Below are 25,410 nucleotides of genomic sequence, written 5' to 3'. Positions count from 1 at the left end.
TACTGTATATGTTCCATGTCTCTGAGCCATACAGGAGGGCAGATATTACTACAGCCCTGTAGACCATGAGCTTGGTGGCAGTTTTGAGGGCCTGGTCTTCAAACACTCTTTTCCTCAGGCAGCCGAAGGCTGCACTGGCGCACTAGAGTAGTTGTTGGATCTCGTCGTCGATGCTTACTCTTGTTGATAGGACGCTCCCGAGATATGGGAAGTGGTCCACGGTGTCCAGGGACGTGCTGTGAATCTTGATGACTGGGGGGGCAGTGCTGTGCGGCGAGGACAGGCTGATGGAGGACCTTTGTCTTACGGATGTTTAGCGTAAGGCCCATGCTTTCGTACGCCCCAGTAAATATGGAGAGAATAAAAGGATTCTAAAGGCATGGATTAGGTCCAATATAGCAAATTTGAGGTTTAACCATTTGCCCTATGTGGTAAGAGAAACAACAAAAACAGATTCCATTGAAAGGTTTCATTTTTTCAGGGCAGGGTGGTTGCAAATGAAGTAGCCAGAGGTTAACCCTTTAATACCCATATCAGCATTCAGCAGATGTATCCAGCATAGAGTATAGAGGGGTTGATTTGAATTCCCTTTGCCTGACACTAATGGAGCAGTAAAATGGAGTCGGTAACCTTATTGCCCCTTTAAAAGAAAGAAAGACTTGGATTTATACAGTGCATTTCACGACCACTGGACATCTCAAAGAGCTTTCTAGCCAATAAAGTACTTTTGGAGTGTAATCACTGTTGTAATGTAGGAAACGTGGCAGCCAATTTACATACAAGTAAATTCCCACAAACAGCACTGTGATAATGACCAGATAATCTATTTTTTTTGTTATGTTGATGAGAGATAAATATTAGCCAGGACACTGGAGATAACTCCACTGGTTTTCTTTGCAATAGTGCCATGAGATCTTTTAAGTCCACTTATGAGGGCAGACGGGGCCTCGGTTTAAAGTCTCATCCAAAAGACGACACATCTGACAGTGCAGCACTCCCTCAGCACTGCACTGGGGGTGTCTCCCTACATTTTTTTATGCTCAAGTGACTGGAGTGGGATGTGAACCCACAACCTTCTGACTCAGAGGCAAGAGTGCTACCTACTGAGCCACAGCTGACACCGGTAATGCTGCCAACGCCATTTTAAAAGGGACCTACTTCTTCGTGTGTCCAAGCACTGCCCTTGCTCCAGGTAGTCGGTCCCTTTAAATATGGAAATGGGGGTCCTGTGACATAAAAAGAATCCTGATTGCCATTTTAGGCATCAACTGGTCCGTTCTCCAGGTGATGGAGAAGAACAGGCCCACCAAAGGTAAGTGTTGAATTATTTTTGCGAGCCCCAGAGAAGCATGAGTGCACCTCCGAGGTGCCCAGAAATAACCTGGGCTGCTGCCGCCCCGGGACCCCCATTCCACCACCCCCCCCCCCCCCACCTTCCGCGTTTGTGACTCCTCTCCACCCCGACATAACTTCCCTTCCTGGTGGCAGCTCGGGCCCAGTTTCCTTTGCCGTATCTGCCGAGTTGTGCCGGGACGCCCTTTTGCCGCCCAGCAGCTCGTCTGGCGAATGTAAATGAGGCCGGGTCTCAAAAGCATAGAGGCCACTCCCGCCTCCCAACTTAGCAGCACCCGCCCCACTTGCCCAGTGTGAAAATAGACCCCAGTCTGTGAGTTTCACAAATGGCCCTGGGCACTTGAGCAAAGAACCCGACAGGCTGCCAGTGTTTATGGAACGATTCCCGAGCATGATCTACTCTTTAAGAGAAGAGGTTGTAAGTTAGATGGGAGAAACTGCTATAACGTTGGGGGTCAATGGGCACAATATTTTCTTTCAGGGGACGAAAAAAGAAACACAGATTCAGAATCATGAGAGCCGTTAACAAGTACATTAATGCTGTCTCTGCCCTTTAAACAGCAGATTTCGACAGGAAATACACACTAGCACTAATGAGGAATAGGATGCATTGTTTACGTGCTACAGAATTGTATTTGTATGCTGGAGCCCAGCCAAATAGAGTTCCATGATAGTGCAAGGCCAATAAAACATAGCCCAGGAACTTTAACATAAATGTTTAACAATGAGCACTTTCCTCTTCATTGTTACCAACACTTTTCTATCCCTTGAAGCATAGTACTTCTTCCATTCCCTGAAGGGGAACTGTTGGTGAATGAAATGGGTTTACACTAATGTTAAAAAAATGTAATTAGTGCTCTTATCTATCTGTTAATGAGGGCACATTTTATTTCTTCAGGATTGGATTCAAATTTATCTTGAGATTCAATATTCAACAATTATCAAATTGAATGCTGCTCCGTGAAAATTAGCTGGATACAAAGCACCTTGGAAGTGAAGCATTTTACAGGTGATAATGAAGTGCATACTACAGTGCAAATCCCATAACATTGAGAACATGGTCCCAATATAGAGAATGTTAACTTTCTTACAGGGCTTGACAGGGTAGATGCAGGGAGGATGTTTTCCCTGGCTGGGGAGTCTAGAACCAGGGGTTACAGTCTCAGAATAAGTAGTCGGTCAATTAAGACTGAGATGAGGAGAAATTTCTTCACTCAGAGGGTGGTGAATCTTTGGAATTCTCTACCCCAGAGCGCTGTGGAAACTCAGTCGTTGAGTATATTCAAGACAGAGATCGATAGATTTTTGGATATTAAGGGAATCAAGGGGTAGAGGATAGTGCAGGCAAGTGGAGTTGAGGTAGAAGATCAGCCATGATCCCATTGAATAGCGGAGCAGGCTTGAGGGGCCAAATGGCCTACTCCTGCTCCTATTTCTTATATTCTTAAGACAGGCAGCAATCCCAACACCCTCATTGTCTTTTGGATGAGAAAATAAACCAAGGGGTCTGTTTGGTCTGCTCTGGTGGATCCCATATCACTATTGGAAGAAGAGCAGGAGAGTTCTTCCGGTGTCCTGGTCATCATTGATCCATCGAACAATACCATAAAAACAGATTCATGTGCAATCATCACAAAATTATTGTCCATTTTGCAGTGGTTTGGGGCGATTAACAGAGGACAATGTGTTCTTAAAGGACACTGCCCTAAATCCACGCCAAAAACTGCAGCTGAATTGTCCTCCAAGAAAAAGGCCAGTTTCCTTTAAGCCGGTTCTGCCATATTTAAATTGAGTCAAGTGGATGTGATAACCCCCTCCACCCCATTCTCCTCCATTTCAACCCCAAATAATTACCACTACGATAGCTGCTGCTAAAATCACGTTAGCACAAATCCAAGCTGCACACTCCAGGGAGTTTGTTTTTATTTTATTAATGTTGGGAGAAAAACACACCTACCTTATATTTTTAGCAAAATGTGAAATATTGAGCTCTGTTTTTTAATTGAATCAGGCAAAGAGTCACCTCATTTACACAGCTTCAAAATGAATTCATCAGCCTCCAGCACAGTTTGCTAATAGCTAATTTAACAATATTCAGCTATCAAAAGATGTACATTTTGTCTTTTGCTTTGATCCGAACCAGTTCTCTTGTCTCTTCTCCTGAGAATCTTGACTCCGTGCTGTGTCCATGTATGAGCCTTGGGAGAGGGTGTTGGCAGGATATGCCATCATGAAGGAGGGGGAAAGGAACCAAAAATCTAGGCCTAGCCCTGGCCTAATTTTATTCCACACATGCACACTTCCAGTAGGATGGCAATCAGGGTCGAGAACCTTGGCCAATTTTCCATTTTTTGAATTAGAGCGCTGAGGCACCCCTTGCACTGGCCCACATGATGATTAACTAGCTCAGCACGGACAGGAGAGATAGGATGGTGATAGCAGTTGAACTTGGGGTCTTCCTGGTCTGTTTAACACAGCTAGCTGCTCACTGGTTGAATGCACAAAACTTGAAAGTATAGTGAACAGTGAGGAAGATAGTGACAGACTTCAAAAGGACATAGACAGGCTGGTGGAATAGGCTGACACATGGCAGATGAAATTTAATGCAGAAATGTGTGAAGTGATACATTTTGCTAGAAACAATGAGGAGAGGCAATATAAACTAAAGGGTACAATTCGAAAGTGGGTGCATGAATAGAGAGGCCTGAGAGTATATGTGCACAAATCGTTGAAGGAGGCAGGGCAAGTTGAGAAAGCAGTTAAAAAAGCATATGAGATCCTTCATAAATAGAGGCATAGAGTACAAAAGCAAGAATGTTATGATAACCTTTATAAAACATTGGTTCGGCCTCAACTGGAGTATTATGTCCAATTCTGGGCACTGCACTTTAGGAAGGATGTGAAGGCCTTAGAGAGGGTACTACGAAAGGATTTGCAAGAATGATTCCAGGAATGAGGGACTTCAGTTATGTGGATAGACTGGAGAAGCTGTGGTTGTTCTTCGAGCAAAGAAGGTTGAGAGGAGATTTGATAGAGGTATTCAAAATCATGAGGGGTCTGGACAGAGTTGATAGAGAGAAACTGTTCCCATTGGTGGAAGGCTTGAGAACCAGAGGACACAGGTTTAAGGTGATTAGCAGAAAAACCAAAGACGACACGAGGAAAAACTTTTTTACGCAGCGAGAGGTTAAGATCTAGAATGTGCTGCCTGAAAGGGTGCTGGAGGCAGATTCAATTGTGGCTTTCAAAAGGGAATTTGATAAGTACCTGAAGGAAAAAAGGATTGCAGGGCTCTGGGAAAAGGATGGGGGAATGGGATTGGCTGAAGTGCTCTTGCAGAGAGCCGGCATGGGCCAAATGGCCTCCTTCTGTGCTGTAACCATTCTATGATTGAATAGACAAGAAGAGGTAGGAATCTGGGGCACATTTGCGTCATGGAGCTCTATTATTCTTAATTAATCCATCCTGTTCACTTGTTTTCCGATTTTCAAATTATTTTTGAAATGACAGGTAGTCGATTTCCCATGGTGTTGCACACCAGGGGGCCGATTTTCATCAAGGCCTACGCCCGCCCAAGTGCCACCCAAAGTGCCGCCGATGGCCGCCGAGGAACCGGACAGTACTTTGGGCGGGATATTCATCGCCGAGGTCCCTCGAAGGTCGGCGGGCAACAAATGGACGACGTACGCCGCCAATCTGGGCGGCAGCGGACGGGAAGTCTCATTCTCGATGGCAGAGGTGCTTGCTGCCCAAATGTCACCGAGGATGGAGTCGGGCCCAGGGAGGGTCGAAGACCTGAAAAAAAAATCATCAGTAAAAAATTAAAAACTATCGCAAGACCTTCAGGGGAGGTCTTTCCCATCCAGGTAAGTTGTGAATTTTTTTTTATAAATGTTCACTAACCTTTTTTTCAGGTTCTTCATAGTTACTGTCAGCGACAGCCCAGCCTCCAACCAGCGGTCCACCCCCGTTCTGGCGCCGACTCCCGCCGACTCCCGCCCGCATCAATATGGGAGCTCGGCGGGCGGGAGGTCAGTCGCGCCACTCGGCCGTCCGCTGACATCAGCAGGCGGTTCCCGGCGGCTCTGCCCTCCCGCCCGCTCCAGGCCACCTCGAAAGTGGCACTGGGCGGATCTGCAAGAGCAATGTCGGTGGCAGTGGGGCGGCAGCGAGCGGTGAGGTGTTGAATTTCGGCCCCCAGGAATCAAGTGAGTTTAGAGGGGAATAATTGATGGAGGAAGAGGGAGGATACAGGAGAAGAAGGAGGTGAAGGATACAGGGGTTGGGTGGGTAGTTTAAAAGGGAAGAGATGAGGAACAAGGTCATTTTAATATTTCCCTTCCTCTTGCCTTCCTTGCCTCCCCCTTCCCTCTCCTCTCCTCCCTATCTACCCTTCCCTTCTGTCCATTCATCTCCTCAGCTCCTCTGTCCTCCTCTTCCCTGCCCCAATGAATTGTCTGTGCGAGGGGGGAGGGGGGAGGGGGGAGGGGGGGGGGGCAAAGGGAGCATACAGTTTGGATGAGAAAACATAGACACAATTTTGTTCAGATTGCAGTTGGTACTGTTTGCACCGAGACCGTTTAAAAGCAGGGTCTGTGTTGGCAGCTCATCGTGCATACACTTTCTGTTTTGGTCCAGATAAATTGCCTTCATGGACATCTGGGATTTAAATCTTTCTTCTGGTCATGAGCAAATAAAGGCAAGGGAGCAGTTTGAGAGTTCAGAATTTTGGGTGGTGGGGGTGGAGCGGGCTGATTGTAAAATCTGAGAATATATGCCTGGAGACAGAGAGAACGCAGCAGTCTATTACATAACATTATGGGGAGTCGCACTTAAACTAATGAGTCACATCATATGACCCTTACAGCACAATGCCTCTGAGGCGAAATGCTGTTCGAACATTGCAGCCAACCAGTGTTTTTAATGTATAATAGATCATGAAACTTTCCAAAACATGAGTAGCTTCTTCCAACCAACAACTTTCAAAGTGTAAAATACGAAACAAGCGATTATCATAGAATCATAGAATTGTTACAACACAGAAGGATGCCATTCGGCCTGTCGAGCCCATGCTGGCTCTCTGCATGAGCACTTCAGCTAGTCCCACTCCCCCGCCCTTTCTCCATAGCCCTACAAATTTTTTCCTCATGTAAAATTTCAGCAATAGTTACATTGCCAGCATTTATTGGTTTCAACAGTCATCATTTTAGGAATAACTAGAGAAATTTTGATATTTAAATACAGACAAACGGCTCGATTTTAAACTCTGGGCATAAGTGCCCCATCCTCGGCAGACGCCAAACCATCCCGGCTCTTGCAGTGTGAGGCCTGGGAGATTTTGAATTCCTGGGCTTCACTTAGATGATCCAAGTTGAACTGCTGCCCAAAAGCGGCTGGAATCGCTCACTGAGTGGTGGGCGGGAAAGGGATCTCGGACGTCAGACGGCTGCCGCTGGGGACCTGAGGGAATGGTTTCCGGCAGAAGGGAAGTGGTCGGGGGTTGGTTTGGAGGCGACCGAGCTTGGATCCCAGAGCAGGGGAGGCCGAAGATTTCCTTGTGGGGCCCGGAGGAATGCTCCTGTTCTTCCTGGCCCACAACGAAACCTAAGAAAGATCATTTTTAAATAGTTACTTTTGTAGGCCTCATCTGGTCCCGCTTGCTGCCAGCTTTCACCGGTGGCTCCGACACTGGGCATCACTGCCGCGCTCAGCGGCTAAAGTTCCACCTGTGTCCAAATGCATCGGACCCCGACATGTGGTGGGGGGACTAACACCGTGCCAAAAGCCCAGCACATAAAATGGCAGGAAATACCCTGCTGTCATTTCAACCGAGTTTCTGTCGAGTGGGTAAAGTTAAAATCTATCCTAAAATGTAAAAAAAATTCTGCTCTGTTGAAAATACAGATTGAAACTCTCTTATCCGTCACCCTCAGGACCTGGCCTGTGCGGATAAGTGATGTTGCCGACAAGGGGAGGTCATGTTAAATTGCATGGTACAGGTACTGAGCAAGGCGATATCGGGACTGGCTGGCTTGGAGCTGCGAGTTCATTGGTATATTGCCAGCATTTATTGATTTCAACGGTCATCATTTTTGGAATAACTAGAGAAATTTTGATATTTAAATACAGACAAACGGCTCGATTTTTAACTCGAGGCAAAAGTGCCCCAGCCTAGGCAGACACCGAACCACCCCGGTTGGGGGTGGGGGGGAGGCGCGATGGATCGCGAGGTCAGGCCAGCGATTGTGAGAGTTGGCAGCGAGGAAGGACTTCAATTTGTTCAGGTCGGAGCGGCCGGGAATGGTGCCGGACGAAGGTTGGTGCCGGATAAGGGAGTCCCGGATAAGGGAGGTTCAACCTGTACAATCCATTGTGTTCCTAACACAGATGAGACTGCACACAGGGAAGTTAAAGTAACAGTGACCTCAGTCTTTATTAAGACACTCCAGAGTGAGGAACAGGCCTTCGGGGCCGGCTTATGTACAGTGCTCCCAAGGGATGCTGGGATCCCTTGGGACTTCAGGGGATGCGCTCCCTGGTGGCAGAACATGGGAGTGCATGCTTTACAGCTCCACAACATCACTTTCCCCCCCCCCAAAGTCAAAGTGAAAACTATTTACAAGGTGAGGCGGTCGGGAGCCTTTCTTTCCCTGGTGGACCGCCTCGGTACAAATGTCTGTTCTGGTGTGTTGGCTGTGCCCTTGCTGGGCTGGCGTGTTGTTGGCTCCGCAGGGCTGCTGGGTGAGCCTGGCCTTGCTGGGCTATTGGCGTGATGGTTTCAAATTCCTGGTCCGGCATGGTGTCGTTGATCCTTTCGGTGTGTGTTGACGGCTCAAAAAAGGCGGTGTCTGCTGTGGGTTGTTCAGGGCAGTCTGTGAACCGCAGCCTCGTTTGGTCCAGGTGCTTTCTGAAAATTTGTCCATTTTCTAGTTTGACTACAAACACCCTACTCCCTTCTTTAGCTATCACCATGCCTACAATCCACTTGGGACCATGTCCATAGTTTAGCACATACACAGGGTCATTCAGATCAATTTCCCGTGACACAATGGCGTGACCATCGTTTACATTTTGTTGCTGCTGCCTGCTCGCTACCTGATCATGCAGGTTGGGGTGAACCAGCGAGAGTCTGGTTTTAAGTGTCTATTTCATGAGTAGCTCAGCCGGGGGCACCCCTGTGAGCGAGTGGGGTCTCCTACGGTAGCTGAGCAGTACTCAGGACAGGCGGGTTTGGAGTGATCCTTCTGTGACTCGTTTAAGGCTCTGTTTAATTTTTTGTACTGCCCGCTCTGCCCGCCCATTGGAGGCTGGTTTAAACGGGGCCGATGTGACATGTTTGATTCCATTGCGGGTCATGAATTCTTTAAATTTGGCACTGGTGAAACATGACCCGTTGTCACTGACCAGTATGTCAGGCAGGCCGTGGGTGGCAAGCATGGCCTTCAGGCTTTCAATGGTGGTGGTGGCGGTGCTTCCCGACATTATTTCATATTCAATCCATTTTGAAAAAGCATCCACCACCACCAGGAACATTTTACCGAGAAACGGGCCCGTATAGTCGACATGGATCCTCGACCATGGTCTGGAGGGCCAGGACCACAAACTTAGTGGTACCTCTCTGGGCGCGTTGCTGTACACAGCACTCTAAGTCAAGGTCGATACCGGGCCACCACACGTGGAATCTGGCTATCGCTTTCATCATTACTATACCCGGGTGTGTGCTGTGGAAATCCGAGATGAACGTCTCCCTGCCCTTTTTGGGTAGCACTACGTGGTTACCCCACAACAGGCAGTCTGCCTGAATGGACAGCTCATTCTTTCGCCACTGGAATGGCTTGATTAGCTCTTGCATTTCAACGGGGATGCTGGCCCAGCTCCCATGCAGTACACAGTTTTTTACTAGGGACAGCAGAGGATCTTGGCTGGTCCAAGTCCGAACCTGGCAGGCCGTGACAGGTGATTTATAATTTTCAAATGCTTCCATGACCATCAACAAGTCTGCGGGCTGTGCCACCATCAACAAGTTTGCAGGCTGCGCTATTTCCACCCTCGTGGTGGGCAATGGTAGCCGACTGAGAGCATCCGCACAGTTCTCGGTGCCTGGCCTGTGGCGGATGGTACAGTTATATGCTGATAGTGCGAGTGCCCACCTTTGTATGCGGGCTGAGGCATCAGTATTTATCCCCTTGTTTTCAGTGAACTGATATAAGGGCCTTCTGATCGGTTTCCAGCTCAAATTTGAGGACAAACATGTACTGATTCATTTTCTTTGCCACGAACACACACGTTAATGCATCTTTCTCAATCATGCTGTAGGCCTCTCGGCCTTAGACAAGCTCCTGGAGGCATAGTCGACAGGTTGCAACTTCCCCGCAACGTTAGCTTGTTGCAGCACAAAATGTTTCTGGCTTTCTCAAAAGCAATTACTTCATTTTTTCCCCATACCCAGTTCTCACCTTTACGCAATAACACATGTAGGGGCTTTAAGAGGGTGCTTAACCCTGTTAGGAAGTTTCCAAAATAGTTGTGAAGTCCCAGGAACGATCGCAGCTCCGTGACATTCTGTGGCCTGGGCGCGTTCCTGATAGTCTCTGTCTTGGCGTCTGTGGGCCGAATGCCGTCCGCCGCAATCTTTCTCCCAAAAACTCCACTTCTGTTGCCATGAATACGCATTTCAACCTCTTCAGCCACAGCCCTACGCGATCCAGTCGCTGGAGGACCTCCTCCACATTTTGTAGGTGCTCGACGGTGTCCCGACCCATGACCATAATGTCTTCCTGAAAAACCACAGTGCGTGGTACTGACTTGAGGAAGCTCTCCATGCTTCTCTGGAAGATCGCTGCAGCCGACCGAATTCAAAACGGGCATCTGTTGTCGATGAACAGTCCCTTGTGCATGTTGATGCAGGTGAGCACCTTCGAAGACTCCTCCAGCTCCTGCGTCATGTAGGTCGAAGTCAGGTCGAGCTTGGTGAACATCTTGCTTCCTGCCAGCATCGCAAATAGGTCGTTGCCCTTGGGTAGCGGGTATTGGTCCTGTAGCAAGAAACGATTAATAGTTACTTTATAATCGTCACAAATCCTGACTCTGCCATCACTTTTGAACAATCGGGTTGGCCCACTCGCTGAATTCCACTGGGGAGATGATGCCCTCGTGTTGCAGCCCATCCAGCTCGATTTCCACTCTCTCCCTCATCATGTGAGGTACCGCTCGTGCCTTGTGGTGAATGGGTCATGCCTCTGGGATCAAGTGGATCCGCACCTTCGCCCCGGAAATGTTTCCAATGCCTGGCTCAAAAAGGGAAGGAAATTTGTTAAGAACCTGGGTACATGAGGCCTCATCGACATGTGATAGCGCTGGGATATCATCCCAGTTCCAACGGATTTTGCCCAGCCAGCGCTTTCCAAGTAGTGTGGGGCCATCGCCTGGGACAATCTAGAGTGGCAGTTCATGCACCGTGCCCTCGTAGGTGACCTTGATGATGGGTCTGCCCAGGATAGTGATGAGCTCTTTGGTGTACGTTCTCAGTTTCGTGTGGATGGGGCTCAGGGCTGGTCTGAGTGCCTTGTTGCACCAGTCTCTCAAACATCTTTTTACTCATGATGGATTGGCTAGCGCCAGTGTCCAGTTCCATGGCTATGGGTAAGCCATTCAATTTTACGTTTAGCATTATAGGTGGACATTTCATTGAAAATGTATGCACCCCATGTACTTCAGCATCTGCTTCCTCTCTCTGAGGCTCGAAATTGCTTTGCTCTCTCTGAGGCTCGAAATTGCTTTGATCCACCATGGACCAATCTTCCTCTGCCACGTGGTGGTTAGCAGGTTTTGCAGAGCTTGCAGCTCGTCTGCAAGCTCATTGGAGGTGTCCCATTGTTCCACAGCTCTTGCAAACATACCCTTTGAAGCGGCATGAATAGGCTGAATGGAAGCCTCCACAACGCCAACAAGGTGTGAATTGCCTTGCATTCATCCTTTGTTGCGGACTCTGAGTCGTCTGGGTCATCTGAGGCCTGCTGGCAGTTGCAGACTCGTGGTTTCTGCCCTTTACATTTCTGCTCGCAAATACAGTTCCAGTTAATTTATGAACATTGCTAGCACTTGTGTGCTGAGAGATTTGTTTGGTGTTATCACTGGTGGACATAAACGCCTGTGCTATCGCAATGGCCTTACTGAGAGTCGGTGTCTATACAGTCAAAAGTTTTCGTAGGATGGTCTCGTGGCCAATGCCCAGTACAAAAAAGTCTCTGAGCATTTGCTGCAGGTAGCCATCAAACTCACATTGTCCCGCAAGTCGCCTTAGCTCGGCGACGTAGCTCGCCACTTCCTGACCTTCAAATCGCTGGCACGTGTAGAACCGATATCTCGCCATCAGCACTCTCCCTCTGGTTAAGATGCTCCTGAACCAGTGTACACAGCTCCTTCTACGACTTCTCTGTGGGTTTCACCGGAGCCAGAAGATTCTTCATGAGGCTGTAGGTCGGTGCCCCGCAGACCGTGAGGAGGACCGCTCTCCTTTTTGCAGCGCTTCCTTCTCCGTCCAGCTCGTTGGCTACAAAGTACTGGTCTAGCCATTTGACATAGGCTTCCCAGTCCTCACACACCGAGAACTTCTCCAGGATGTCCACAGTTTGCTGCACCTTTGCGTTAGATTTGTATACTCGTTGCCAGTTATTGTGTTCCAAACACATGAGACTGCACACAGGGAGATTAAAGTAACAGTGACCTCAGTCTTTATTAAGACACTCCAGAGTGAGGAACAGGCCTTAGGGGCCGGCTTATATACAGTGCTCCCAAAGCATGCTGGGATCCCTTGGGAGTTCAGGGGATGTGCTCCCTGGTGGTGGAACATGGGAGTGCATGCTTTACAGATACACAACACAATCAATATTTTTAGACTTCTTCTAACTCCAACAAAATGCCAGCAGCATCAACTTAATTTCATATACATGTGAGCCCAGTGAGTTGCAGCAGGCTATTTCATCAGAGAGGGCATCACAGGCAAGTTGATCCTGTCCTCAAGCATTGCTCATACACACACACATACTTCCCAAAAAGGGTCACCGGATGGAGATCGGGAATGGGCGTTTTGGCTCATTTTTCTTAATTGCCTAGAATCATTGATATCAGCCATCATCATCATCAGCAGTCCCTCGAATGAGGATAACTTGCTTCCACACCAAAAGGGATGAGTTTGCAGATGTTTCAATGAAAGACCCGATATTCCAGTCCTGAACTCCAGCGGTGGAGGATGCCTGTGCATCGATTTTTTTTTTTAACGTGTGGTGACCGTTGCACATCAGCCACCACACGGCTAGGCCTTTATCCAGTGGCAAGGGTTAACCAGGACAACTATCAGCTTTACCACACCAACCATTGCCTCAGGTGTGATCAGCGAACTCAGTACAGCCTGACGAAGGGTCGTCGACCTGAAACGTTAACTCTGTTTTTCTCTCCACAGATGCTGCCTGACCCGCTGAGATTTCCAGCATTCTCTGTTTTTATTTCAGATTCCAGCATCTGCAGTATTTTGCTTTTGTACAGCATGGGATCTTCTGGTCTCCAGGCCTTGTACCACACTGGACCATGATGTCTATCCAGTAAGTATTCAGGGGGATCGTCAACCTTTACTTTCCTCCTTTTGAATAAATGCTACAGGAAACTATGGCCCCAAGTTTCCACATGATTTGCTCTTGATTTTTAGGAGCAACTGGTGTAGAACGGAGTATCTTAGAAATCGGAATTCTCCACATTTAGTTTTCTGCAGTTCTAGTCAGGTAGTACAGTTTCACTTTGGAACTGAATTTTTTTTTCAAAAGGGGGCGTGTCCGGCCACTGACGCCTGATTTGAAAGTTTCCACAGTGAAAACGTACTCCAAACTAACTTAGAATGGAGCAAGTGAAGATTTTTGTATGCTTGAAAAAACCTTGTCTACACTTTAAAAAATCAGGCACAGGTTACAAATTAGGCGTAGGGAACGAGGTGGGGGGCGGAAGGGAAGTCATTAAATTCGACAATCAATCCTTAGTTATATTTATACAAATATTATACAAATAAATCCAACCTGAATAAAAATTTATAAGCAAAGAAAAGATTAAATAAACCATGTTCCCAACTGTGTGAAAGTGCTTCAGGCAGGCCTTTCAGGCAGGGGTGTGGCGTCAGTGTCTCGTCTCGACGGCAGCGGCAGGCAGCAAGCAGCCTTCGAGCTGAGCTGCGGTGCTTGAGGCAGGCCTTCATTCCCTGCGAAGATGCAGCACCCGGACGGACTTGAGGCCATTCGGCCATGGGATTGCAGCGGCGTCAGTGGCTGGCCGGGAGCCGAAGAAACAACAGTAGCAGCCTTCGAGCTGTGAGGGGGATTGACTGAGGCCATTTGGACAGGGAGAGGCAGCCACATCGACATCTTTATATTTAAATTTGCAGAATGGGTGCACCACATATTATGCAATGGTTTGCTTCCTCATGCAACAAATTCTTTGTTCTTGGTGGAAGTTGATCCATTGCAAAGTTGAATTGGCACTTTTATTTCTTCAAACACAGTCCTTAATTTGCAGGCACCGGTTCTGCAAGTTTAGCAGTGAAAAGCTGAACTCACTGATTTCAGCAGGTGATTTATTCAGCACTGCTGCTAAAAGCACTCCCTCACACAAAGAAATATCAAGAAAATTAAAATACAAGCCTTTGCAGGGGTCCAAGAAACAAATCTTCACTTTTTCTGCAGCACTTTTAAAAATGGCCGAGTGCCAATGTTTACTTCAGACTGCGCGAACGCTCCAACGCGCACGCGCAGGGTTGCCGGCACCAAGAAGCCTCATTTCAATTGTACCCGCCCCCTCCTACTTACAAGATCGGCGCGAGTGGTAGGCTCCGCCCCCTGTGCGCCGCGCCAAGCAGACATCGAGCTCCAAGGATCTCGAGAATACCGCATTTTTTTTTCAGGCGCCGTTTTCGGCGCCAAAAACAGGCGCCCAGCTCTGAGGTGCGCCTTTTTTGCCGCGTGTGGAAACTTGGGGCCAATGTGTCCATCTGGAAGTACAAATGGCTGTTATTGTGTCTGATTATTGACATAGACCTGTGTTTGCATGTACCCACCGCATTACTCATTCTGTATAGGCCTCATTAAATAACAATTCACTTTTTAACTTTGATTATTTCAAACATGGACTTCCATGGCTGGTCTCATTCTAATGAAAGAAACAACTGCACTCTGTCAGTTTAAAGCAAATCTGACAAATCTGTTCGAGGCTTAGACATCAAACGAGATATTTTGAAAAATGGGCAAAATGACTTCATCCAGAAGCCTAAACAAATGAACACTGGTTACTTTATCACTTTAACGTTTGCTTACATTAGCACTAAACTAGAATGCACCAAATTTGGTCCCATCAATGTAATGTCCATTTTTATCTGCAAATTTTACAAACATGGATGCAATCAACCAAAAAATTGTTTTGTCTACTTTCCATTAGCCAAATGATCACAGCTATAGCAATTCCTTCAGTTGTACAAAAAACTTCAGGCTTGAAGACCATGGAACAACTCAACCATCACACCAATTGAACTTAGTGTTTTAGAGGGGCCACAGAGGGGGACATTTATCTCAATACATTTTGAGAGACATTTTTTTTCACGCAAAAGATCATTGAGAATGCAAAAATGTTAAGATCCATCTGGAGTTTAGCGATGGCGTACTAATTGCAACTAAGACTTTGTCAAAACATTGATTATCCAAGCTGATAGAAAACAGAAGCTCCAATGTATCAAAAGTTGCTAAATAGATTGACATTACATTTAGCTGTGTGACCTAAAAGGGAATTGAGAGAAAAATACTGATAACAGATTGAAATCATTTTGCCTTGTGACTGATTGCCTATAAACAAATAGATTCAGATGGTTTGGATTATACTTGTTTCTGGGTTTATATAAGGTGCAGATTGTACAGTTGAAAAGGATTAGCATAATAATTGTTCCTATTTCATCTCCTCAGGATTTCATTAGCATCATGCAGCTTGGTGACTTCTGAGAGGTGTAAATGATGCTTTTTGCCAGTGGTGGAGCTGGGCTGGCCAAGAGTAGAGGAAGTATTTAACCCAGTGCTGAACTAAAGTGGATTACCAGAAAGGATTTGGAAATCTGAAGTTAATAAGGCTCCTGTTGTGAAGCACATTTACCACATCTGGAGCAGATAAATCAGGCTGGTTCCCACACGATAATCCATCACACAGCAATCTACTCCAATTCTGTAGATTAGGTGTAATCCAGAATTACATTTGAATGTAAAACTAATAATTATAATATTTGAATCGCAATCTGAATCATTTGCAATGAGAGCATGAGGTCAGTTTAAAAAATGCATGTCGTGCCTGACTGGAAGACTCCTCCAAGCACACTTATCCTCCAGCTGGTTTCATTGTGGGGAGGCAGGAGGAGGAGAGTGGAGGGGTGCAGGAAGCACCAGTGTATATCCTTTGCTGCAATCATCCTGAGAACAGAATGGTAAACATTATTAGCAGCAAAAGTTTTATTTTACAAAAAGCAAAAAAGCTTTCCTCATTACTCACTGAGGGGCATCATTTGCCAACAGTTGTCTAATCCACGGTCAAATAAATCAAACATTACAAACAAAAGACATGAGATTTTAGGTCCGCTGCCTGTCTTTTCCGATTGTATATGATGCAACTATGTGTGAGTCCAGCACTATCAAAACGTTTATCTTTGTTTGCATAGCATGGAGCCTCGGGCCACGTTCAATTTTATATACATGTTTAAAGAAAGAAAGAACTTGCATTTATATAGCACCTTTCATAACTTTAGGATGTCCCAAAGTGCTTTACAACCAATGAAGTATTTTTGAAGTGTAACCATGTTTGCACTGTAGGAAATCCAGCAGTCAAATTGAAAGGTCCCATAAACAGCAATGAGGTCATGACCAGATCATCTGTTTTCGTAATGTTGGTTTAGGGATAAATATTGGCCAGGACACTGGGGAGAAATCTCTGCTCTTCTTTGAAATAATGCTGTAGGATCTTTTACGTCAACCTGAGAGGGCAGGTTTAAATTCTCATCCAAAAGACGACACCTTCAGCAGTGCAGCACTCCCTCAGTACTGCACTGAAATGTTCCCAATAATTTACATATATCTCAAGCAAAAATACGAGCAGGTCTTGGTGTTGTGATTTAGGGCTTACCCACCAAGGAAACAAAAACCCTAAAACAGCAATACAAAAGCAAAATACTGCGGATGCTGGAATCTGGAATAAAAACAGAAAATGCTGGATATCTCAGCGGGTCAGACAGCATAGAAACATAGAAAAATAGGTGCAGCAGTAGGCCATTCGGCCTTTCTAGCCTGCACCGCCATTCAATGAGTTCATGGCTGAACATGCAACTTCAGTACCCCCTTCCTGCTTTCTCGCCATACCTCTTGATCCCCCTAGTAGTAAGGACTTCATCTAACTCCTTTTTGAATATATTTAGTGAATTGGCCTCAACTACTTTCTGTGGTAGAGAATTCCACAGGTTCACCACTCTCTGGGTGAAGAAGTTTCTCCTCATCTCGGTCCTAAATGGCTCACCCCTTATCCTTAGACTGTGACTCCTGGTTCTGGACTTCCCCAACATTAACTAAATACATTCTTCCTGCATCTAACCTGTCTAAACGCATCAGAATTTTAAACGTTTCTCTGAGGTCCCCTCTCATTCTTCTGAACTCCAGTGAATACAAGCCCAGTTGATCCAATCTTTCTTGATAGGTCAGTCCCACCATCCCGGGAATCAGTCTGGTGAACCTTCGCTGCACTCCCTCAATAGCAAGAATGTCCTTTCTCAAATTAGGAGACCAAAACTGTACACAATACTCCAGGTGTGGCCTCACCAAGGCCCTGTACAACTGTAGCAACACCTCCCTGCCCCTGTACTCAAATCCCCTGGCTATGAAGGCCAATATGCCATTTACTTTCTTAACCGCCTGCTGTACCTGCATGCCAACCTTCAATGACTGATGTACCATGACACCCAGGTCTCATTGCAACTCTCCTTTTCCTAATCTGTCACTATTCAGATAATAGTCTGTCTCTCTGTTTTTACCACCAAAGTGGATAACCTCACATTTATTCACATTATACTTCATCTGCCATGCATTTGTCCACTCACCTAACCTATCCAAGTCACTCTGCAGCCTCGTAGCATCCTCCTCGCAGCTCACACTGCCACCCAACTTAGTGTCATCCGCAAATTTGGAGATATTACATTTAATCCCCTCGTCTAAATCATTAATGTACAGTGTAAACAGCTGGGGACCTAGCACAGAACCTTGCGGTACCCCACTAGTCACTGCCTGCCATTCTGAAAAGTACCCATTTACTCCTACTCTTTGCTTCCTGTCTGACAACCAGTTCTCAATCCATGTCAGCACACTACCCCCAATCCCATGTGCTTTAACTTTGCACATTAATCTCTTGTGTGGGACCTTGTCGAAAGCCTTCTGAAAGTCCAAATTCACCACATCAACTGGTTCTCCCTTGTCCACTCTACTGGAAACATCCTCAAAAAATTCCAGAAGATTTGTCAAGCATGATTTCCCTTTCACAAATCCATGCTGACTTGGACCTATCATGTCACCTCTTTCCAAATGCGCTGCTATGACATCCTTAATAATTGATTCCATCATTTTACCCACTACTGAGGTCAGGCCGACCGGTCTATAATTCCCTGTTTTCTCTCTCCCTCCTTTTTTAAAAAGTGGGGTTACATTGGCTACCCTCCACTCGATAGGAATTGATCCAGAGCCAATGGAATGTAGGAAAATGACGGTCAATGCATCCGCTATTTCCAAGGCCACCTCCTTAAGTACTCTGGGATGCAGTCCCTCAGGCCCTGGGGATTTATCGGCCTTCAATCCCATCAATTTCCCCAACACAATTTCCCGACTAATAAAGATTTCCCTCAGTTCCTCCTCCTTACTAGACCCTCTGACCCCTTTTATATCCGGAAGGTTGTTTGTGTCCTCCTTCGTGAATACCGAACCAAAGTACTTGTTCAATTGGTCTGCCATTTCTTTGTTCCCCGTTATGACTTCCCCTGATTCTGACTGCAGGGGACCTACGTTTGTCTTTACTAACCTTTTTCTCTTTACATACCGATAGAAACTTTTGCAATCCGTCTTAATTTTCCCTGTAAGCTTCTTCTCGTACTCTATTTTCCCTGCCCTAATCAAACCCTTTGTCCTCCTCTGCTGAGTTCTAAATTTCTCCCAGTCCCCGGGTTCGCTGCTATTTCTGGCCAATTTGTATGCCACTTCCTTGGCTTTAATACTATCCCTGATTTCCCTTGATAGCCACGGTTGAGCCACCTTCCCTTTTTTATTTTTACGCCAGACAGGAATGTACAATTGTTGTAGTTCATCCATGCGGTCTCTAAATGTCTGCCATTGCCCATCCACAGTCAATCCCTTAAGGATCATTCGCCAATCTATCCTAGCCAATTCACGCCTCATACCTTCAAAGTTACCCTTCTTTAAGTTCTGGACCATGGTCTCTGAATTAACTGTTTCATTCTCCATCCTAATGCAGAATTCCACCATATTATGGTCACTCTTCCCCAAGGGGCCTCGCACAACGAGATTGCTAATTAATCCTCTCTCATTACACAACACCCAGTCTAAGATGGCCTCCCCCCTAGTTGCTTCCTCGACATATTGGTCTAGAAAACCATCCCTTATGCACTCCAGGAAATCCTCCTCCAGCGTATTGCTTCCAGTTTGGCTAGCCCAATCTATGTGCATATTAAAGTCACCCATTATAACTGTTGCACCTTTATTGCATGCTCCCCTAATTTCCTGTTTGATGCCCTCCCCAACATCACTACTACTGTTTGGAGGTCTGTACACAACTCGTTTTTTGCCCTTTGGTGTTCTGCAGCTCTATCCATATAGATTCCACATCATCCAAGCTAATGTCTTTCCTAACTATTGCATTAATCTCATCTTTAACCAGCAATGCTACCCCACCTCCTTTTCCTTTTATTCTATCCTTCCTGAATGTTGAATACCCCTGGATGTTGAGTTCCCAGCCCTGATCATCCGGGAGCCACGTCTCCGTAATCCCAATCATATCATATTTGTTAACATCTATTTGCACAGTTAATTCATCCACCTTATTACGGATACTCCTTGCATTAAGACATAAAGCCTTCAGGCTTGCTTTTTTTAACACCCTTTGTCCTTTTAGAATTTTGCTGTACAGTGGCCCTTTTTGTTTTTCTTGGGTTTCTCTGCCCTCCACTTTTCCTCATCTCCTTTCTGTCTTTCGCTTTTGTCTCCTTTTTGTTTCCCTGTCTCCCTGCATTGGTTCCCATCCCCCTGCCATATTAGTTTAACTCCTCCCTAACAGCACTAGCAAACACTCCCCCTAGGACATTGGTTCCGGTCTGTAGCGGTCTGTAGCGAGAAAGCAGAGTTAACATTTCGGGTCGATGACCCTTCGTCTGAACTGGAGAGTGTTCAGAAAGAACACATTGGCCCTGAAATTCCGGCCTTCCTGAGTCCGTACGGAATGTGTACAGACCCGGGAAGGCATCGGAAAAGCCGGCTTTCGACACGCAATGCGCATGCGCCGAAAACCAGCTTTTCCAATCTGTCAAGTTTCTGGCTTGACAGATAGCTGCATCTCCAGGAGAAGGACATTCCCATAGCAGAGATTGGGCTATTTGTCCATCTCTTGCCCTGCGAATGTCCTTCAAACACTTGCGCCTGGTAAAAGCAGGCACATAGCCTACTTTAACCAGCGTAAGAGTTTAAAAACATATAAAAATAAAATTTAAAAATATATGTTTATGTTAAAAACCCTGCCCACTCAGGTAATTTTATTTTAAACCATAATTAAAACTTTTTTTAAATCGGCAAATATTTTTTTTTCAAAAACATTTCTATCAACTTCAATTTCTATAATGTATTTATGTGAGGTGTTTTTTTTAATGTTTTATGTAGTGTTTGGGTGTTTGTGGGTGTTTCTCATTCATAGTAACAGGAATTTTCATACTCACGAAAATCCTTTTACTTTGAATGAGAAAACACTTCACCGTCATTGGGTGTCCAGGCTCATGTGACTCCTATGGACGTCCCAACGTGAACGCGCTCTGTAGCGCAAGAAGAGGAGGCATCAGGACCGGGATCTCTGGTGAGCGTTCGACCAAAAGGCAAATGCACATTTCTTCTCCTATTTTTAGTCGAACACCCACGGGAAGAAGAAACCGGGATTTCTGCACCATTCTTAAGATGCACTGAAAGGGGGAGGGGAAGAAAAAACAAAAGGGAAGGTCTGTGATAAGGTGGAAGACACGAGAGATTAGAGAGACAAAAGGGATGATGGGCCAAATTAAAATGGTAATGCCAGGAGTTAGAGAAACATAAGTCAAGATAGGGTGTGAATGGGGGGATAATGACCAGCTGCCATTAGAGACTAGGACAAATTAAAAAAAAGGCTCGCGGCGGGGTCGGGGGCAGGGGGGAAGGGAGCCAAAGATTGGCAATGGTTACACTCTGAAATTGTTGAACTCGATGTTGAGTCCTAAAGGCTGTAAAGTGCCTAAACAAAAGATGAGGTGCTGTTCCTCGAGCTTGCATTGAGCTTCATTGGAACAGTGTAGGAGGCCGAGGAGAGAGAGGTCAGAGTGGGCCCCAAATACTCCTTCCAAGTGAAACAGCGATTTACTTGTCATTCTTTCAACTTAGTATACTGTATTCGCTGCACACGATGTGACCCTGAACTTCCGGTCGCTTGTCACTTTAATTCTGCACTCCATTCCCACTCTGACCCGCTGAGATTTCCAGCATTTTCTGTTTTTAATCCTATAACAGCCTTTTACAAAGTACAAAATTCAAATAGCGCAAACCGACAAACAAGAAATAACTACTTCAAACAATACCCACCAAGGTGCCAGAAAGCCAGCTGGGCCAGACTGTCCCAACAACAGCTGAAGTGCCCCAGTCTGCAACTGAGTCCTATCAAGCTCCAGTCCCAAGAAATCACCAGCCACACGCTTCTCAGGGATGCCAATGTGATTAACAGCAGCCTTTCACCAGCTTTGCTGAAGCCACTGGGGGAGCAACTTGTGGGAGTAGTTGAGTTAGTAAATCTTCTTTTAAGGAAGGCCTTACGGGTTGACTAGCTGCATCTGACTTCTGCTTTAAAGACTGCATTCAGTCTCTGAAACCAATCCCGTGAGGTTTTACTCAGCAGATCGAGGGCAGTGTGGACTTCCGTTTTTTTCTGCTAAAGAACATATCGAGGTCTAATTATGGAAACATAGAAACATAGAAAATAGGTGCAGGAGCAGGCCATTAGGCCCTTCGAGCATGCACCGCCATTCAATATGATCATGGCTGACCATGCAACTTCAGTACCCTACTCCCACCTTCTCTCCATACTCCCTGATCCCCTTAGCCGTAAGGGCCACATTTAACTCCCACTTGAATATATCCAACGAACTGGACTCAACAACTTTCTGTGGTAGAGAATTCCACAGGTTCACAACTCTCTGGGTGAAAAAGTTTCTCCTTTTTTCGATCCTATATGGCTTACCCCTTTTCCTTAGACTGTGACCCCTGGTTCTGGACTTCTCCAATATCGGGATCATTCTTCCTGCATCTAACCTGTCCAGTCCCGTCATAATTTTATAAGTTTCTATGAGATCCCCTCTCAATCTTTTAAATTACAGTGAGTATAAGCCTAGCAGATCCAGTCTTTTTTCATATGTCAGTCCTGCCATCTCGGGAATTAGTCTGGTGATCCTTCGCTGCACTCCCTCAATAGTAAGCACGTCCTTCCTCAGATTAGGAGACCAAAACTGCACAGAATACTCAAGGTGTGCTCTCACTAAGGCCCTGTACAACTGCAGTAACACCTCCCTGCTCCTATACTCAAATCCTCTCGCTATGAAGGCCAACATGCCATTTGCCTTCTTCACCGCCTGCTGTACCTGCATGCCTACCTTCAGTGACTGATGTACCATGACACCCAGGTCTCATTGCACCTCCCCATTTAATAATTTGTCACCATTCAGATAATAATCTGCCTTCCTGTTTTTGCCACCAAAGTGGATAACCTCACATTTATCCACATTATACTGCACTGCCATGCATTTGCCCATTCACCTAACCTGTCCAAGTCACCCTACAGCCTCTTAGCATCCTCCTCACAGCTCACACTGCCACCCAGCTTAGTGTCATCTGCAAACTTGGAGATATTACATTCAATTCCTTCGTCTAAATCATTAATGTATATTGTAAAATGGCTGGGGTCCCAGCACTGAACCTTGCGGCACCCCACTAGTCCCTGCCTGCCATTCTGAAAAGGATCTGTTTATTCCCACTCTTTGCTTCCTGTCTGCCAAACAGTTCTCTATCCACGTCAATAAATTACCCTCAATACCATGTGCCTTAATTTTTCACACTAATCTCTTGTGTGGGACCTTGTCAAAAGCCTTTTGAAAGTCCAAATACACTACATCCATTGGTTCTCCCTTATCCACTCTACCAGTTACATCCTCAAAAAACTCTAGAAGATTTGTCAAGCAGAATTTCCCTTTCATAAATCCATGCTGACTTGGACTGATCCTGTCACTGCTTTCCAAATGCGCTGCTATTACATCTTTAATAATTAATTCCAGCATTTTCCCCACCACTGATGTCAAGCTAACCGGTCTATAATTCCTGGTTTACTCTCTCCTTCCTTTTTTAAAAAGTGGGTTTACATTAGCTACCCTCCAATCCATAGGTACTGATCCAGAGTCCATGATATTTTAGAAAATGACCACCAATGCATCTACTATTTCTAGGTCCACTTCCTTAAGTACTCTGGGATGCAGACTATCAGGCCCTGGGGATTTATTGGCCTTCCGTCCCATCAGTTTCTCTAACACCATTTCCTGACTAATAAGGATTTCCCTCAGTTCCTCCTTCTCGCTAAACCCTCGGTCCCCTAGTATTTCCGTGAGGTTATTCATGTCTTCCTTAGTGAAAACAGAACCAAAGTATTTGTTCAATTGGTCTGCCATTTCTTTGTTCCCTATTATAAATTCCACTGATTCTGATTGCAAGAGACCTACATTAGTCTTCACTAATCTTTTTCTCTTCACATATATATAGAAGCTTTTGCAGTCAGTTTTTATGTTCCCTCCAAGCTTACTCTCATACTCCATTTTCTCCTTCCTAATTAAACCCTTAGTCCTCCTCTGCTGAATTCTAAATTTCTCCCAGTCCTCAGGTTTGCTGCTTTTTCTGGCCAATTTATTTACCTCTTCCTTAGATTTAACACTATCCCTAATTTCCCTTGTAAGCCACGGTTGAGCCACCTTTCCTGTTTTATTTTTACACCAGACAGGGATGTACAATAGTTGTAATTCATCCATGTGATCTTTAAATGTCTGCCATTGCCTATCCACCATCAACCCTTTAAGTATCATTCACCAGTCTATCCTAGCCAAATCACGTCTCATACCACCGAAGTTTCCTTTCTTTAAGTTCAGGACACTCGTCTCTGAATTAACTGTGTCACTCTCCATCTTAATGAAGAATTCTAACATATTATCGTCACTCTTCCCCAAGGGGCCACGCATGACCAGATTGCTAATTAATTCTCTCTCATTACACAAGACCCAGTCTAGGATGGTCTGCTCCCTTGTTGGTTCCTTGACATATTGGTCTAGAAAACCATTCCTAATACACTCCAGGAAATCCTCCTCCACTGTATTGCTACCAATTTGGTTAGTCCAATCAATATGTAGGTTAAAGTCACCCATGATAACTGCTGTACCCTTATTATGCATCCCTAATTTCCTTTTTTATGCCATCCCCAACCTCCCTACTACTGTTTGGTGGTCTGTACACAACTCCCACTAATGTTTTCTGCCCTTTGGTGTTTCTCAGCTCTACCCATATAGATTCCACATAATTCGAGCTAATCTTCTTCCTTACTATTGCGTTAACCTCCTCTTCAACCAGGAGCGCTACCCCACCTCCTTTTCCTTCCTGTCTATCCTTCCTGAATATTGAATACCCCTGGATGTTGAGTTCCCAGCCTTGGTTACTCTGGAGCCATGTCTCCGTAATCCCAATTACAGCATATCCGTTAACAGCTATCTGCGCAGTTAATTCATCCACCTTATTACGAATACTCCTCGCATTGAGACTCAGAGCCTTCAGGCTTGTTTTTTTAACACTCTTTGTCCTTTTAGAATTATGTTGTAAAGTGGCCCTTTTTGATTTTTGCCCTTGATTTCTCTGCCCCCCACTCTTGCTTTTCTCCTTCCTACCGTTTGCTTCTACCCCCTTTTTACTTCCCTCTGCCTCCCTGCATAGGTTCCATCCCCCTGCCATATTAATTTAACCCCTCCCCAACAGCACTCGCAAATACTCCGCCTAGGACATAGGTTCCGGTCCTGCCCAGGTGCAGACCGTCCAGTTTGTACTGGTCCCACCTCCCCCAGAACCGGTTCCAATGCTCCAGGACTTTGAATCCCTCCTCCTTGCACCATTCCTCAAGCCACGTATTCATCTGAACTATCCTGCAATTCCTACTCTGATTAGCACATGGCACTGGTAGCAATCCTGAGATTACTACCTTTGAGGTCCTACTTTTGAATTTATCTCCTAGCTCCCTAAATTCAGCTTGTAGGGGCTCATCCCGTTATTTACCTATATCATTGGCACCTTTATGCACCACGACAGCTGGCTGTTACCCCCCTCCCTTCAGAATGTACTGCAGCCGCTCTGAGACATCCTTGAGCCTTGCACCAGGGAGGCAATATACCATCCTGGAGTCTCAGTTCCGGCCACAGAAATGCCTATCTGTTCCCCTTACAATAGAATCCCCTATCACTATAGCTCTCCCACTCTTTTTCCTGTCCTCCTGTGCAGCAGAGCCACCCCTGGTGCCATGGACTTGGCTGCTGCTGCCTTCCCCTGATGAGCCACCTCCCCCAACAGTATCCAAAATGGTATATCTGTTTTGGAGGGAGGTGACCGCAGGGGACCCCTGCACTACCTTCCATTCCCT

At 45.9% G+C, this 25,410-nt stretch overlaps 1 long non-coding RNA gene across 1 annotated transcript; it reads left to right on the top strand.

Annotated features, from left to right (window-relative positions):
* The first annotated feature begins 1,152 nt into the window (after window positions 1–1,152).
* LOC139263997 (uncharacterized) lies at window positions 1,153–15,932 on the top strand. The gene is made up of 4 exons (XR_011593268.1): window positions 1,153–1,312; window positions 2,252–2,362; window positions 12,864–12,953; window positions 15,345–15,932. It is a non-coding gene; the product is annotated as an uncharacterized lncRNA (long non-coding RNA).
* Window positions 15,933–25,410: the final 9,478 nt, after the last annotated feature.

The sequence above is a fragment of the Pristiophorus japonicus genome, chromosome 5 (assembly GCF_044704955.1).
Source record: "Pristiophorus japonicus isolate sPriJap1 chromosome 5, sPriJap1.hap1, whole genome shotgun sequence".
Classification (NCBI taxonomy): domain Eukaryota; kingdom Metazoa; phylum Chordata; class Chondrichthyes; family Pristiophoridae; genus Pristiophorus; species Pristiophorus japonicus.
This window is presented reverse-complemented; position numbering and strand designations above follow the sequence as displayed.